The sequence below is a fragment of the Podarcis pityusensis genome, assembly GCF_964106645.2.
Source record: "Podarcis pityusensis genome assembly, chromosome: 10".
NCBI lineage: Eukaryota > Metazoa > Chordata > Lepidosauria > Squamata > Lacertidae > Podarcis > Podarcis pityusensis.
In genome coordinates, this window is record NC_138035.1 from 11,759,969 (window position 1) to 11,774,864 (window position 14,896).

The 14,896-nt window shown below is 45.4% G+C and overlaps 1 long non-coding RNA gene across 1 annotated transcript; it reads left to right on the forward strand.

Moving 5' to 3' along the window:
• The first annotated feature begins 1,896 nt into the window (after positions 1-1,896).
• Positions 1,897-14,072, forward strand: LOC308486501. The gene is made up of 4 exons (XR_013991101.1): positions 1,897-1,956; positions 3,190-3,253; positions 11,757-11,893; positions 13,844-14,072. It is a non-coding gene; the product is annotated as an uncharacterized lncRNA (long non-coding RNA).
• The last annotated feature ends 824 nt before the right edge of the window (positions 14,073-14,896 follow it).

Sequence of the window (14,896 nt, forward strand, 5' to 3'; positions counted from 1 at the left end):
AATGTAATGAAATTGAAGGTACATTCTTTCACCTTTGGTGGACATGCCCAAGGATTAAGACATTCTGGGAGATGATTTATAATGAAATGAAAAAGGTATTTAAATATACCTTTTTAAAGAAACCAGAGGCCTTTCTCCTGGGCATGGTGGGCTAATTGGTGCCAAAGAAGGACAGAGTTTTTTTCATGTATGCCACAACGGCAGCAAGAATACTCATTGCTAAGCACTGGAAGACACAAGACCTACCTACCAGGGAAGAATGGCAGATGAAGCTGATGGATTACATGGAATTGGCGGAAATGACGGGCAGAATCCGAGACCAGGGAGAAGAGTCGGTGGAAGAAGATTGGAAGAAATTTAAAGTATATTTACAGAAATATTCTAAAATTAATGAAGGTTAGAAGGATGCTGGAAAGAAGCTACATGACTTTAGTAGAAATACTATAAAGAATTAAGTATGAATAGATCGACATTGGGTAATGGTGTAAATTTAAGGCTAAATTGCGTTAAGATAAATTATGGAACTAAATTTGAGAAAGAGGGAAAGAACTTGCTGGAATAATTAATTGAACTAGAATACAAAAAAGGAGGTGTGAGGAAGTCGAGGAAATAAGCAAATGAAAGATAAGGATATGAAAATACGGGGACCTTTTTATTTTTGTTTGTTCTTTTTTGGGTTTTTTAAATGCTTTTGTTTTGGTTTTTTTGCCTTTTTTGTATTGTTGATGTTTTGTATTACTGTATTTATTTTTGTTTCTGAGGTTTTGTAATTGTTTATTGTTTGTATTTTTCTTTTGTTTCTCTTTTCTTGTCTACCCAAAGTAGGGTGCTTTTCAAGATGGATTTCATATCTCCTTAAAAGCCCACATGAAAATGTTTTGAGTGTGGAAATTTTGCACTATATTGGTGCATGTTTCTGTATGTGTTCAGTGGAATTTAAATTGAGGGGCTAATGTGCATAATCACTGGCCATTGTGCACCATTCACCAGGCCTTGTGGAGAATGTGCACATAGTTCTCCAATGAAGAGGAAATTGTGTGCAATTCCTTGTCAATATACATCATCTCCAACGGGCCTTGGGAAATGTGCATATATTAACATATTGGAGATTATGCACAATAGCTGGAGAATATACAAACTTCAGTTGCTTCTGATTCCAGTGGTCATGACTAGTAAGCCTGAACAGCCTTACCCTCCACTCCCAACCCCTTTTTAAAACCATCTAAGCTTCTGGCCGTCATGGAAGCAAATTCCATAGTTTAATATTCATTGTGTGAAGAATGGAGGGATGGTGTGAGGGCAAGTTGTAGCAAGTAAGAGGGGACCTGAAGTTTATACAATTATGCAGAAAGTGGATAGAGGAAAGGTTCTCTCCCCCTCTTGTGACACTAGATTGGCAGCTAGATTGGTGACTGGGAGCGGCTGCCAAGACCACATAACCCCGGTCTTGAAAGACCTACATTGGCTCCCAGTACATTTCTGAGCACAATTCAAAGTGTTGGTGCTGACCTTTAAAGCCCTAAACAGCCTTGGTCCAGTATACCTGAAAGAGCGTCTCCACCTCCATCGTTCTGCCAGGACACTGAGGTCAAGTGCCGAGGGCCTTCTGGTGGTTCCCTCACTGTGAGAAGCCAAGTTACAGGGAACCAGGCAGAGGGCCTTCTCAGCAGTGGCACCCGCCCTGTGGAATGCCCTCCCATCAGATGTCAAAGAGAACAACAACTACCAGACTTTTAGAAGACATCTGAAGGCAGCCCTCTTGAGGGATGTTTTATAGACCACTGTAATTTAATACTTTGTTGGAAGCCGCCCAGAGTGGCTGGGGAAGCCCAGCCAGATGGGCGGGGTATAAATAATAAATTCTAAATTCTCTTGTGACACTAGAAGTTGTGGCTGTTCAATGAAACTGAATGCTGGAGGACTCGGGACAGATGAATGAAAGCTGATCTGCACACAGTGAGCCTAGTTAAATTGCAGAACTCACTCCCACCCACTGGGGGCAGTGATGGCCAGCAACATGGATGGCATGTGGCACAGTATCTTCTAAAGTGCACCAAACACAGAGTGTGACCATGCCTCCATCCACACTTATGTACCCTGGTTTGATGAGGTGTGCACAAGAAACCTGAGACTTATCCTACATGGAAGTTGCAGCTGTGCCTGCCTCTTCAAGTGCCTCCTGGTCCTTGGAGACAGTGGTGATGGGGATGGAGGGAATTCTACCAGTCACCCCTCTCAGGAACAGTCTGCTCCTCCACTTTTGACACATCCTGCACCTCCTGCACCATGGACTCTTCCCCTTCCTCCAGCCCTGGCTCCTGCTTCATGGGTGGCACAAAACCCCATAAATCACTGACACCCCCCCCCGGATCAACCTTGGGGGATCCCTGCATCCGGGTTCATCTTGCACATGTGCTCTTCTGTGCATAAAATGGAGCAGTTCTTAAATTCTTTCCCCCACTCTCTCCAGAGTTTGATCAATGAACACAAGTGCAAACACACACACTGGTAAAACTCTAGTCTAATAAGGATCTTGAGGTGTATGACCACATCAAGATTGCTTTTCTGTAGCGCTTCATCAATACACAAATGCACACTGGCATGTAGAGGGGAGACACGAATGCACTGCGCCAACCCCACAGACAGGTAAACAGAGGAGGGAAGTGTAGCAGCTATTGTGGTCTGGTACCTGAAGTTCCCTTATTCAGTCAAAGCCTCCTGCTCTGTAATGGATCCAATTTGCAGTCCAATTATTCTCATGGGGACCATGGACAGAATAGGAAAGCTTATACCACCCTAATGTAAACTGTTTTGAGTTGTGTTAAAAGCATCAGGCACTGAAGCGTATGCAATGTCTGTAACAGTGACAACCAGAAATGTCTCCCGGTGCAACCATGCCTTGGAGGGTGCTCCAGCACACTCACAGGACTTTGCCCCAACCCTAAAGTCTTCCCCACATTCATCAATGAAAAAAGCAGTGAGTATCAACAAATGCATCTGTAGAAGTGTCTGTTCCATTGAAATGAGTGAGTGAGCAAGGTGCCCATGGAGGGCTGAAGTTCTGTGCATGCATTGGAGCTTATACGGATTTCCAAAGAGGAACCTGGACATAGTAAGAATATGATTAATGGCCAGAATATTACGTTGAGAGTTACAGGGCCTAAGTAAAATGGAGGATTTTTCTTTCAGGGTTATAGATTTTCAGTCTGCCCTGCCTTTATCACAGAAATGGAAAACAACATCAAAATAACTGGTAAGGTAAAGGTAAAGAGACCCCTGACCATTAGGTCCAGTCGTGGCCGACTCTGGGGTTGCGGTGCTCATTTCGCTTTACTGGCCGAGGGAGCCAGTGTACAGCTTCCAGGTCATGTGACCAGCATGACTAAGCCACTTCTGGCGAACCAGAGCAGCACACGGAAACGCTTTTTGCCTTCCCACCAGAGCAGTACCTATTTATCTACTTGCACTTTTACGTGCTTTCGAAATGCTAGGTTGGCAGGAGCAGGGACCCAGCAATGGGAGCTCACCCCATTGCGGGGATTTGAACCGCCGACTTTCTGATTGGCAAACCCTAGGCTCTGTGGTTTAACCCACAGCACCACCCGCGTCCCAGAGACCCAAATACACAGTATAGGAATTAGAGATCCAGGTTGCCATTGGTTATGCATGCAGCCAAGTGAAACCCATAAGAGTTCTTGTGCAATATTCCCCACTTGCTCCCCAAACGAGATTCCCCTAAAACCAATCATTGGACACGTTATCCTGCAAATCAGATAGGGGGTAAAAATGAATGAGATTGTATTGCCATCTCTTTCTATCAGATGGAGGTTTAGCTCTGAGTATTAAGCTGAAGCCTTCATAGAGTACCGAAGAGCACAATAAATTATGCCTGTTAACTGCTGTCTATAAAATCAAATCTTAAACATAATAGATCTTGGTGGATGATAAATTAAGTCGATTAAGGATTTACTTGGTAAAGATGAGCCCAGGAATAGAGGGTTCTCTTTGAGGTCTGTTACATGAGCTTATCAATGTTTGCTTTCTGCATAATCTCTTGAAGAGGCAGCAAAAGGGCCGGAATTTCCAAAGGGGTCTAAAAAGCCTATCCAGTGCTCTAGCGGATAAAATTTGCAAACAAACGCTAACCTGACAAACTGGTAATGGAAGGTGGTTCAGTGCAGGGAAAGGAAATTAGAGGATAAGACAGCCTTTCCCAAACTGGTGCCCTCCAGGTGATTGAGACTCCCAACCCATTGCCTCTGACCATTGGCTAAGCTGGCTGGGTCAACCATATAGGGGGGGCACCAGATGTCAGGGGCTGGCAGGATGAAGAGGAGCGGTGGGGGGCACCAGCCAGGGAACCCCCAAGGTAAACCCTAGAGGAGGAAGGCTCAGAGCCAGGGGGATGTTGGTGGGATGCAGAGGAGAGGTCAGAAGGAGAAGAACTGGAGGAGTTGTTAAATGGTTAAAGGGCAACAGGATTTGATGAACAGGGAGAGCCTGTGATAGGGAGCAGTTCCGACTCAGAGGCTGAAGCAGAGGAGGAGGTTCAAGAGGCTTCTGAAGAATACAGGGAGCCTGCCTCTCCTGCTGTAACCAGTTCCCCTCTCCCCTTATCTCCAAGGACATGCAAAGTGATATGTAGAGCACAACAGATATTAGAGCTGTCCTGTCGCAGTTTGAGACTGCTTGGGAAACATCTGGCAGTGGAGAAAACTTAGAGGGGGTTGAAGGCGGGGACCATCAGTCCTGGCAACTGCTCTATAAGGACAAGACTTACTGGGAAGTGTGGCTGAGTGGCGTGCCATTTGTTTGAATGAAGAGTTCACTTCTCTGACAAACTCTGCTTCTTGCTTGCTGACCTGAATCTGGTTCCAGCCCTGGCACCAGATTGGATAACATATTGAACCACTCACACAGAGAGTCCAAAAATGCCCTTCACAAAGAGCCTTCACAGTTTCAGATGCGCAAAGGAAGAGAAGAAGAAGGAGGAGGAGGAGGAGGAGGAGGAGGAGGAGGAGGAGGAGGAGGAAAGTTAAATACTTGGGGATTAACATGACAGCAAAAAATGGGAATTTATTTAAAGACAACTATGAAAAATGCTGGGCTGAAGTGAAAAAAGATTTAGAAATTTGGTCAAATTTGAAGCTTTCACTGCTGGGCCGTATTGCTGCGGTAAAAATGAATGTATTGCCTAGAATGTTGTTTTTGTTTCAAACACTGCAAATTGTGGACAAAATGGACTGTTTCAAGAGGTGGCAGAGAGATATTTCTAAATTTGTCTGGCAGGGCAAGAAGCCTAGAATAAAATTTAAAATATTAACAGATGCAAAGGAACGAGGTGGATTTGCCCTGCCAGACCTCAAACTTTACTATGAATCAGCAGCTTTTTGCTGGTTGAAAGAATGGTTGCTTCTTGAAAACACTGACATTTTGGATCTAGAAGGTTTCAACAATGTATTTGGATGGCATGCATATCTGTGGTAGGATAAGGTCAAAGCACATAAAGCATTTAAAAATCACATTGTCATGAAAGCATTGTTTAATGTCTGGATAAGATACAAGGACTTATTGGAAAATAAAACTCCAAGGTGGCTGTCACCGATGGAAGCAAAAGCTCTGAAAAAGCTCAATATGGAGGCCAAATGGCCGAAATATTGGGAAATTTTGGAACAAGACGGAGATAGACTGAAATTGCAGAGTTTTGAGAAATTAAAAAACAAAGTGCGAGATTGGCTTCATTATTATCAGATAATGGAGGCATATAAGTTGGATAAGAAAATTGGTTTCCAGGTGGAAAAATCAAAATTAGAAACAGAACTGTTAGAACCCAAAACTAAGATTTTGTCAAAGATGTATAACTTGCTGTTGAAATGGAATACACAAGATGAAATGGTGAAATCTGCTATGATTAAATGGGCACAAGATGTTGGACATAACATAATGATGGCTGACTGGGAACAGTTATGGACCACAGGTATGAAGTTTACGGCATGTAATGCCTTAAGAGAGAATATTATGAAAATGATATACAGGTGGTACATGACCCCAGTCAAGCTTGCAAAAATTTATCATTTGCCCGATAACAAATGTTGGAAATGTAAAGAAACTGAAGGTACATTCTTTCACCTTTGGTGGACGTGCCCAAGGATTAAGGCTTTCTGGGAAATGATATATAATGAACTGAAAAAGGTATTTAAATATACCTTCTTGAAAAAACCAGAGGCCTTTCTCCTAGGCATAGTCGGTCAATTGGTGCCAAAGAAGGATAGAACTTTTTTCATGTATGCCACAACAGCAGCAAGAATACTCATTGCAAAGTATTGGAAGACACAAGATCTACCCACTCTGGAAGAATGGCAGATGAAGTTGATGGACTATATGGAACTGGCAGAAATGACTGGCAGAATCCGAGACCAGGGAGAAGAGTCAGTGGAAGAAGATTGGAAGAAGTTCAAAGATTATCTACAGAAATATTGTAAAATTAATGAATGTTAGAACGATGTTGGATAGAAATTAAGTGGTTTCCAGCTGTAATGCTTTAAGGGAATATGAAAAATGGGTTGTTAAGAGGTAAAACTCTAACGTTACTATTTTAAGACCAAAGATTAGGACAAATAAAGAGGGTAAGGATTTGCTGAACCAACAAACTGAACTGGAATACAAAAAAAGGGAGGTATGAGGATGTCCGGGAAACAAGCTAAGGAAAAATAAGCAATGGAAAAATTGAGTGGTTTTTAATCATTTTTATTTTGTATTTTCTTTTTCTTTTTCATTTTTTATTGTAATATTTAAATTTTTTTAAATAAATATCTTATAAAGAAGAAGAAGAAGAAGAAGAAGAAGAAGAAGAAGAAGAAGAAGAAGAGATAACACTTGGTAAAGCATGAAACTCTTAATCTCAGGGTTGTGGGTTCCATCCTGCATTGCAGAGAGTTGAACTAAATGACCTTTGTGGTCCCTTCCAACTCTACAGTCCTATGATTCTGGACTTGCAAATAAAATGACTTCTTCACTGGGTGCATAGTGAAATAATGGGGCTGACTTCCTCAATGGGTAGTGATGGCCACTAGCTTGGATGGCTTTGTAAAAAGGATTAGACAAATTCCTGGTGGATGAGGCTATCAGTGGCAACTGGCCAAGAAGCCTGAGTTCTCTCTTCGCTGTCAGAGGCACAGAGGCAGAGTGCCTCTGAATACTAGTTGGTGAGAACCACAAGTAGGGAGAGTGCTGTTGCAGTCAGACTTCTCATAGGCCTCTCGTTGGCCATTGTGAGAACAGAATGCTGGTCTAGGTGGGTCTTTGTCCAGATCCAACAGGGCTCTTGTGATGACATTATAATAGACAGTGATGATATGTTGACTCTTCTCACTAACGTTCCAAACCTCTTTGGTAACCCAGTAGTGAAATGTTGTGAATGGTGGAGCAGAGGAGCAGGAGATGCTGGATGAATAAGTCCTGATGGACTTATCTCCCCCACTTGTGTTTCCCAGGGAAGGGGTGCAACTAGTCGGTGGAGCATCTGCTTTGCATGCAGAAGGTCTAAGGTTCAATCCCAGCATCTGCAGATAGGGCTGGAAGAGACTCCTGCCTGAAACTCTGAAGAACAGCTGCTGGTTTGTGTAGAAAAACCATTGGCCTGATTCAATATAAGGAAGCTTTCTATGCTGCTATTTTGGAGAAAATAGCTCTCATTTGATTAGTACATTTAAGTCAATATTGCCTACTCTGATTGCCTACAGCTCTACAGACTCTCAGCCAAAGGTAATGCCCAGTGCTTGCTATGTGATCTTTTTTCTTTAACTGGGGACCCTAGAGACTGAACACAAAAGCTTCTGCATGCAAAATACAGGCTCCACCACTGAGCAAGAGACCCCAGGTTAGGTGGAGAGCACAGAGTCCAGGTCTAGATTTCAGTACATCTACCACCGCCACCCTGGCCAAATTGCAACAGTGAGTGGCAGAAACCATTTGGCACCCAGACTTTTTAGGTTAGCTCGCTCTTTCTTGTTTGGGGTTGCAGTTCCAGGATCTCCATAATATATTTACATCAAATTGCTCAATGTCTCTGTAATGGCTGCATCAAAAGATTCTCTCCACCTTGTGCAGTGCAAAAAGCTGACAACCTAAATATGGGACACAGGCATCCAGAGCGCGTTTTTAATAATACATCTGTGCCACATATCAGCACAAAAACGAACCACTTTCATCATTTAGTAATGAAGTGGATACATCTAGAATTTTGATCAGGTGAGGATAAGTCATGTTTGCCCGAGAATAACAGTTTGTGTATACGTGTGTGGGTTTTCTCTTTTTTTATCAGTGAGCTCAGTGGGATCATAATGTGTTCTTTCAATCCGTACCAAATGCAGTAGCAGGAAACTATTTTATAGATTTCTTGGTAATCTGAGCTGATGTTATACCTGTTACAGGACATTTCCAGTAAAATAGAAACACAGCAGGGTGAAGAAGAAAAGAGATATACAAATGGTGTTTTTATACCAGTCAATAAAAGCATGACACGGTAGTAATAGAAAAATGTGTTCATGAATTGTGAAGTATCAGTAACTCCGCTGCTAAAGCATTAAAATAATTCATGTCCTGTCATTGCTACTTCTGATACCATTATGCTGCTGTGTGCCATTAATTTCCCCTCTCTCCCTTAGTACAAGACAGGGGCATGGGGAATGCTTTGAACTCGCACAAAACCTTTATTGGGTTTGCAAAGGTATAAAAGCCCTGGAATTTATTGAGTGGTTTAATTGTAATCGGTATGCCATTGTGCAAAGTTGTGCATTCGTTCCCAGAAAGGCACAGTGAGACAGGCAGAGTGTGAAGCAGAGATTAGCACAGACTGGTGGGTCAGACCTGATTCAAATCAGATTAGCCCTATAACAATATTGCTCCAAGGATTACCGAGTCCAGCATCCTGCTTCCCACAGAGAAGGTGTGAAAGAAATAGTCCTCTCCAACCGTTGTTCCATAATAAGTGCTCTCTGGAGGTAAACCACCTCAGAACATCACAGCTAATAGTCACTGATAGACCCACAAGGCATTGTAAACCACCCTGTGATCTTCAGATAAAGGGCAGTATAGAAATTTTGATGATGATGATGATGATGATTTGTCTAATGGGACGTGGGTGGCACTGTGGTCTAAACCACTGAGTCTCTTGGGCTTGCTAATCAGAAGGTTGGCGGTTCAAATCCCCATGACAGGGTGAGCTCCCATTGTTCGGTCCCAGCTCCTGCCAACCTAGCAGTTCAAAAGCACACCAGTGCAAGTAGATAAATAGGTACCGCTGTGGCAGGAAGGTATACGGTGTTTCCATGCACTGCTCTGTTTTCACTGGAAACGGCTTAGTCACGCTGGCCACATGACCCAGAAAAACTGTCTGCAGACAAACGCTGGCTCCCTCGGCCAGTAAAGCGAGATGAGCGCCACAACCCGAGTCATTCATGACTGGACTTAACTGTCAGGGGTCCCTTTACTGTTTTTATCTAATACTCTAATCATTTTCTTAGCCTTCAACACATCTTGTGGAAGAGAGTTCCAGTGACTAGTGGGGAGGGGAGCTTGTTGCAGCAGGAGGGGGAAAAACCCAATGTGCTGGTTCCGGGGGGAGGTTACCGTGGGGCGAGGTCCAGGACCTGAGTCGAGGGTCGGCAGACAGTCCTCCACGGGCGAAGCGGGGTCCAAAGTGAGGAGCCGGGCAAGGACAGGAACTCTGGAGGAACAGGACTGGGTGCTGGCCGAAACAGCTCTCCAACGACGTTGCTCCTGCAACCTGGGACCGGGCTGACTGGCCTTTATCTTCTCTGAGGCCAGGGGCGGTCCCGGCCCCCAGGAGACCCGCCTCTCCTGGCCTTAAGGCGAGCGCTCCTCCTGGGAGAAACCAGTTCCCTCCGCCTCTCTGCCCTGAGCCTCTGCAGCTCAGGAGAGGCTGGAGGGTTACTGGACCCAGGGGGAGACTCACCTTCCCCTGACAGGGCTGGGAGAGGCGCACCTGCAGGCACTGTGTCCTCAACCACCTCCGGAGCCAGAGTGGATTCACCTGGTGCCTGCTCCTGAGGATCCGGCACAGGTGCAGGCGCTTCAGAAACAAGGCCCTGCCCCAGTTCAGCCGGCCCTGGAGGCGGGGACTCCTGTGCAGGCTGGGATTCCTCCGGTTCAGCCTCTGAATCGGATTCCCAGGCCATCACACCCAAGCTTCTTCACCAGTTGGACTCATCTCTGCCTCTTGGCCTCTCTCCTTTCCTGCTTCAGCTTCTGCCTCTGAATCTGGACTTCTCCGTGTCGCAGACTCTCCCTGCACACTAAGCCCTGTTACCTGACACCTCCTCCTCCTGACACCTCCTCCTCCCAGTCTTATCCCATCCCACTCCCAACTCATCATTGTCCCACCACCAATCCCTTGACTCTGAGCTTTCTTCCCTTGGGGGTTCCCCAGCCGATACCTTCCACCATTCCTCTGTGCCCAACCAGCCCCTGACATCTACGCATCAAACTATGCTTTTGTTTGCTCTCAATCAGCTGCCAATCAGTTTGACTAGATGATCCCAAATTCTGTTGACACAAGCTAAAGACAAGGGGAAATGTCCCTCTCTTTACAATCTCATGGTGGTAGCCAATGCCCTTGTTCTGTTTGTGCAAGGAACATCTGCTCAAGAGGGTTGAGGAAAGCCATAGAACAGATTTAGAAGGTGTAGGGGAGGAGTGGGGCAGTTCCATGGAATGAGTCGCAAAAGCCCCTATACCCAGGGGTTAATTTGTGTCAGTGTTCAACCCAACCACCTAGTTTCAGAGGCATACCTTATACCATAAGTGAAAGAAAGGCCTTGAGAAATTGCAGAGTGCATTTTCTGCCAGTGGAGTCCCTAGAGAAAGTGTCTACTTTCATTCAGGGTCAAGCAGGGGGGCAGATTTCAAACCTCTTTACTTCTTTATAACACCTCCATTCCCTTGTCTTTGACGCATGAGATGTATAGTTTTAGGACCCACCATATTTTTGTGAGGGACGCAGGTGGCGCTGTGGGTTAAACCACAGAGCCTAGGACTTGCCGATCAGAAGGTCGGCGGTTCGAATCCCCGCGACGGAGTGAGCTCCCGTTGCTCGATCCCTGCTCCTGCCAACCTAGCAGTTCGAAAGCACGTCAAAGTGCAAGTAGATAAATAGGTACCGCTCTGGCAGGAAGGTAAACGGCGTTTCCGTGCGCTGCTCTGGTTCGCCAGAAGCGGCTTCGTCATGCTGGCCACATGACCCGGAAGCTGTACGCCGGCTCCCTCAGCCAATAAAGCGAGATGAGCGCCGCAACCCCAGAGTCTGCCACGACTGGACCTAATGGTCCCTTTACCTTTACCTTTATATTTTTGTGAGTGCAAGTTGTTTTAAACAGTTTTTAAAGTGGTATTTTAAACCATTGTAACCTGCCCTGGGGTCTTATTATTATTACCCATCTTGGCATCATTGACCCACTGTTCATGTCTCTCAGCCTGTGTGGGAGATCAGAGTGTCAGGGACTTGCAATGTGTGTGGCAGAGGCAGGGGGCCTGGGGAAGGACCCATCAGAGGGGACCAGTGGGGTTTTTTTGGGGGGGGTCACACCACCTGCAAGGCAGGAGCCAGAGGAGGAGGGAGAGTCAGGGAAGTCCAAGACAGAAGAAGGCATGCAGGATGCAGCAGAGAAAGAAGGGACAGTTCAGGGAAGAGATGGGCCAGTAGATTTCCCACCTTCCCCTGCCCCTCTATCTCCTAGAACCAGGAGGTGCTGGAAAAGGGAAGAGCAGCAATGCCTTCAATGCAGAAGTCTCAGGTTGCAGGCAGGCAACCGATCAGAGGAGGGTATATAAGCCAGGCATGGTTCATAGTCTTACTCAGGAAAAGTCACATCAGGTAAAGTTTCTTCCAGTAAGTTTTCTTCCAGTTTTATTTATCTGTTTAGGCATTTGCCTGCCACCTAGTTTACAAAACAATCAATCTATGCAAGGAATACCAGCACAGTATGAATAAAAAGCAGGATACAACCCACACAAGCACATAAAAAAATCAGTAAACAGCACTTAAAAAACCCAGCAAGGGGAAGACTTCTGAGAACTAAAAGCATCCCTTAATTTAAAAAAGTAAAATATTAAGATATACCCATGGCCTCCACAAGGGCCAGGGGCAGGAGGGGGGGAAACCACAGCAGGTCAAGTCAGGTTCACTTCACAAGAAAAATCTAGATTTGAACAGGCTGTTTCAGGACCATGGAGAGTTCTCAGTGAGCTCTGCCGGTTGTAGTTGTTCCCCTATTGTAGCAAATGAATGAGATGTTGACTCAGCAATGAGCTGAAGCTCTCTGAAGAGTGGCACAGCGTGTTTAGCAACCGGGCCCATTTCCTTGGAAAAGCTGTGAAGGACCCTTGTCTCATTCTACAACCCTGGCTTCTAATTTATTTATTTATTTATTTATTTATTTATTTTATTTCATATCTGTCCCACCTTTCCTCCAAGGTGCTGGAGGTGTTTGGTGTCTCCTTCTCCCCCTCTCCATTGTATCTTCGCAAGAACCCTGTGAAGAGGGTTAGGCTGAGAGAAAGAGGTACTGGTCCACGTTCACCCTGTGAGCTCCACAGCCAAGCGAAGACCTGAACCCTGGTTTCCCAGGTCCTAGTCTTAACACGCTAACCACTACGCAACACTGACTCTGTGAGGCAGAGGAGAAGGGGATGCTACTAGGGACTTTGCCTCAGAATCTGAGGAAGTCTAGGAGGGCCTTATCCTCAGACTGTTTGGGCACAGGCAGTATCTCTTTCTCATCTTGGTCTTTCTCAGGGCAGGGAACTGGGTTTGGTGGTCCTGAAAAGGCCACTATTTTACACACGCACTTGCTCTGCACTCCAGTCATTGCCAGTTGACTGGACACAGTTTCCATTTTAATTTGCCACAATGACCCAACATAGAATCATTTTGGGGCATTGTGGGAAATTTAAAAGGTATTTAGAAGGCAGAAAGCTGCCCCCATTCTTCCCCCAAAAGAAGAAGAACTCACCAGTTGCCACATGGTCCAGAGTTGTGACACCTTTCGTGCAATGTTGGGACCATTATAGCTGACTAAACGTTGACCTTCTTCATTGAGGAGAAGAGGAGAAGGAGGAGGAGGAGGAGGAGGAGGAGGAGGAGGAGGAGGAGGAGGAGGAGAAGTTTGGATATGGTATCCCACCTTATCACTACCTGAAGGAGTCTCAAAGCGGCTAACATTCTCCTTTCCCTTCCTCCCCCACAACAAACACTCTGTGAGGTGAGTGGGGCTGAGAGACTTCAAAGAAGTGTGACTAGCCCAAGGTCACCCAGCAGCTGCATGTGGAGGAATGGAGATGCGAACCCGGTTCACCAGATTACAAGTCCACCGCTCTTAACAGCAGCAGGCAACAGTCACAAAATCAAGGCTGTGTGGGTGTGGCAGAACAAAACGTTGAAAAGGGTGCCCGCCCCTTGTCTAATGGGGCATTGACTTGAGATATTTCCTCCTCCTATGTGCCAGAGGCTGCTTTTGACCACAGGACATACTAGGTAGTCAGTCCCCCATGTTTGTGGACTGGCTTATCAGGGAGCAGAAGTGAGGAGCCACAGTTGCAAGGGGGTGGCCTGGATACTCAGCTCTCTGTGGGCGTCCACTTCCTGCATAGTCTGGACTTGCATGGGTGGGGTGAGTGTGTGAGTCTGATGTGAAGTCTATCAACTAACTTAGTGTTGTAGTGTCATAACACACCATGCTTTAATGATCATTTACAGTATATAGCACCAGTGAGGTTCATTACCCCTTACAAAACCACTCCATCTCTTTTGTTACCATATCCCCAGGCAAGAAGAGGCAGCTGTTGAGCTGCATCCAGCAAAGCAGGACCATAGAACATATATCACAAAGCAAAGAAATGAACAGAGCCCTGCTGGTGAACATTTCAGCGTGTGTCCCCCGCCTCTCTCACAAACACACTGCCATAAATCAGAGACCTTGCACTCAAGTGCTTGCAGCCTGATCCATAAGCCACTTACAATGGAATAAATGAAGTTAATCCTACCGATATCAAAAGGTCTGACAGCCTGTTTTTGTGCTCTGTTGCACCAAAGGAGCAGGGCTCAGTGGGAGAGCACATGCATTGCATACAGAAGGGACAGGCAATGGCTCATGGGAATTGTAGTCCGTCCAGAGGGCGTTGAGTTGACCTGGCTCTACAGTACAAATGGCAGCTAGGATTCCATACCCTTCAACATTTCTCCAAGGAAAATAGGGACGTCCTGTTAATGGTGATGAAGTTGATGACACACAACAACAATTTTATTATTTATACCCCACCCACCTGACTGGGCTGCCCCAGCCACTCTGGGCGGCTTCCAACATATATAAAAACCACAATAAAACATTTTTTTTTAAAAAAAATCCCTATACAGGGCTGCCTTAAAATGTCTTCTAAAGGTTGTATAGTTGCTTATCTCCTTGGCTCAGGGGGTTGCATAACTCCATACCCTCCAACATTTCTCTGATGAAAATAGGGACGTCCTAAGGGAAAGTGGGACATTTGGGTGGCTTCTGTGTATCTGGGAATTTCCCTGGAAAATAGAGGCACTTGGAGGGTCTATGATTCAGCAGTATATCAGTTTGAACAGAAATTACTTCATTTCTATTTGATAGTGTCACCCACTGAAGATGGATGAACTAATCCTTAACTCGTTTGTAGTTAAAACAATGTAGCAAGTTGCACATCTACTTTCACAGGCAGGGCTATTGGTAGTGAACAAGGAACTTAGAGCATTTCAAGTAATAAAAAGGGAGGCATGTACAGACTCAGACGTGCCTTACTTGCATGCAAAATGTCACTGTTTAACTTTACATTTATGGGTAGGCTTGCAGATTTT